This window comes from Populus euphratica, unplaced genomic scaffold (genome assembly GCF_000495115.2).
Source record: "Populus euphratica unplaced genomic scaffold, PopEup_1.0 scaffold50.1, whole genome shotgun sequence".
NCBI lineage: Eukaryota > Viridiplantae > Streptophyta > Magnoliopsida > Malpighiales > Salicaceae > Populus > Populus euphratica.
Window position 1 is genome coordinate 828,434 of NW_011499870.1, and position 3,333 is coordinate 831,766.

The window sequence follows — 3,333 nt, forward strand, 5'->3', positions numbered from 1 at the left end:
TATTTCTAGAAGCTCATCCAAGTCATTTCTTGGTCAAATGAGCAGAAATTCAACATAACAAGTCCAGTCACTTGCTGCATTCAAGGCTTTGTCATTAACAGAAAACAAATTAACTAAAATAGTATATTCATCATTTTCCTAGACACTAAAGATATAAGCAATATATTGGGCACAAGTCTAATCAACCATATATATAAGAAATTAGAAGAATGTACCATGAGGGAAAGGCTTCGGCTTCGTGCTGGAGCACCGGGAATTTCTTCATACTCATCAGCCTCTAGTTCTTGCAGATGGTTAGGTTGAAACAGCTTGGGAAGGATGCGCTGTCTTATGCCAATAAGAAGGAAGAATGGTAGGGGGAACAATATTCCAGCTATGGGTATCCATGTCACTCCAAAACAGATCAAAAAGTAGACAAATTGAAAAATTGTGAAGATAGCAATTTGCTTGAATGGCACCACTTCCACAAATGAAGCATGAACACCTTCCAGGACTCTGCCCCACAGAACGATACTGAAAGCTAAGAAGTTAGGATAATGATGAAAAACTATGATTCATAGATAATGCATTATGATCCTGTAAGTATCTATTGTTTTCAGAAATTTAACATCCTTCCATTTTGGACTTGATATAAAATCTTTTAGACAGAGCACTTGCTTTATATTGTCAGCTGCGACTGATATGTTGAAAAGTATTCTCAGAACCAAGATGTGCTTGATTGCTATGGATGGAGAAATCAAAACTCATTATTATCATGGAGTTAGATAAGCAATACTTATATTTCAGCATGCTTTCTCTTCTAATTTCAAGTTGTATAACTTGTAACGCCGGCTAGGAGTGATGAAGAGCAACAGCATCCTTTCCCAGAACTGATTCCCTGGAAGACTATCAATGGCCATGTAGGCAAAGTATCCCCATAAAACTGATGTAGGTATTCTTTTTATCAGAGGCAAAGCACACATTGATACTCCAACAAGGATTGACTGTAACAGGTTGCTCATTCTCTGTTCATTAACTCTCACAGGCAAATAAGCATCAATGTGTTTCTCAGGATCAAATTGTTTTTTAGCATCCTCTTCATCATCAGATTTCATGACAGCCTGCTTCAAGTTCTCCAACTCCTTATGTACTGAAACATCCTGCAGCATGATTCCTGTTAAGTTCGGAAAGGAACACACTTGCATACAAACAGATTTCAAGACACTGGTAGGTAGCAGGCTGCGAACTAACAAGTCTTGAGCACTTACAGATGAAGGCGCATCCATCTCTAAAAACACAGCATGCATTCTTCCATAAATTCCGAGTTGCTTGCCTTTTGGCTATGCATTCCTTTGCGCTCTTTACAATTTTCTTTCTAATCAACTGCAGATCAAGCTCATAACATCTAAGTATCTAAACAAACTGAACTTTAACTTGAACATGTCCTCAGAAGGCATGCCATACCTGCCTCTTGAGAACTGCAAGGCTCTTGGTGTGCATGGGGGATTGGGGGAGAACACCATTTGAAGGAGGGAGTCCAAGTAAACCACAAATCAATGTCTGAAATCGTGAACAACACGCAGCAAGTAAGCCAAATATATAGATACGCCACAGAGGCTAACATTAGAAAGAAGAAACAGACTCATGAATCAATCGAATCAATCACATACCATGAAACCAAGCAACAAGACATCATAATGGTAAGCAGATGGATTTTTGAGATTAAACTCCTTCTGTTGTGCCATCTGTGAAGCTACGCTGTGGTCAAAAAAATACAATCCGGCTATCATAACAGCTGGTATTAAGGCAGCAAAGATGTATGTCAAAGGAACCTTCCCCATGTCCTGCAATTTGAGCGTGTGAAACACATTGTTATAGATCAAACCGGTAATTTAAAGCTGGAATGATGTTTCGCCAAATACTAGGACAAATAATTGTTCTGTCAAGCACTCCACAGACTCACAGGAAGAGAAGCCCCACAGCTGAGGATATGAATCCTGCAGTCTGAAGACTTCGGAACTAAACATTTCCGAATATCCTCGGAAATAAACTACCCAATGGAAACAACAATTCGCATGATTATTACCTTTATTACTGTCCAATGGTGCACTGATTCAGCATCCGAAAGAAGCGGAACATGAAATCTCCTAGGAACCCCAGAAGGAACTTCAATGGGTCTGACATAAGACAAAGCTGTCCACAACACGACCATTAGGGGAACTCCATAGTCTGCAATAAAACCTCGGATCCACCCTGCAAGAATGGAACAAAAGATTAAGATAAGTAAATTAAATCTTAAACCAATTTTCTTCTGTTAATCATCCACCAACAAGCTGCAGCTCATTACCTGTGCCATATCGCCATGATCTTGCCCTACAGCTTTTAAGGGCTGTGAACAATACACCCAATGAGAAAATTATAGAAAGCAATCCATTTGCATACCGCCACTGGAATTGATACTTCTCCAGTTTTGAACTTTCATCTTTAGGAATATTGAATTCACTAACCACTCCCTGTAGTAAAAAAAATTAACACGGTCAACCTCATTATACAGCAAATTCTACCATGAAAAGTTAGAAGTATAATTATGTTAAACACAAAATTATAATTGAGTTATTGAATCAGAAAGTCCAGGAAAATAAATTATTCTTACATTGCTTGGGTGTAATTGTGTTATGAATGTAGTGAGGAGCATAATGGTGCTGCTTAATGATATGGTGCAAGCTATGTTTTCTATGGCATGGCATGAAGTGAGGAAGAAGGCTCATGAAACCGTGTGAAAATGAATCATTGATCAAAACTGTAGAATGTTGAGGTGGGCTTTTGTTAAGAGCTAGCCAACTTTGTTGGACAGACGAGAGAGATGACAAGGAAATGGAGGGTCCCAGAGGCCATGTACTTAATTTCCATATGATTGCAAAACACATGCACATCTCTATAGGCATATTTCATGTGATCAATTAATTTTTTGTTTGTTTCTATTTCCCATGTGCATAGGTGCGGAGATAGGATTATTTAATAGGGGGTTAAAATAATATAAAAAGATATTTATTTTTAATTTATTATACATAAATTATAAAAATAAAAAAAATTACATGATTTAGTTTTATTCAAAGAAGTAACTACAAATATATGACAATCTTTGTATAAAATAAGAAGTTTAAAGCAATATCAAATTGAGTCGAAGCTATGAAGTTAATATCATCTTCATAATATATTCATCACTTTAATTTTGCTGGTTTTTATACCTATCAAATATAAATATACAAAATATATAAGAAACATTAGTTAAAACGATACATTATTTATATTCGATAAAACTTTGAAATAAAGTAAAAAATAATAAAGAATGAT

The 3,333-nt window shown here is 36.5% G+C and overlaps 1 pseudogene; it reads right to left on the reverse strand.

Moving 5' to 3' along the window:
* LOC105127076 (boron transporter 4-like) overlaps positions 1-2,716 on the reverse strand; it is a 3,597-nt pseudogene extending 881 nt beyond the window's left edge.
* Positions 2,717-3,333: the final 617 nt, after the last annotated feature.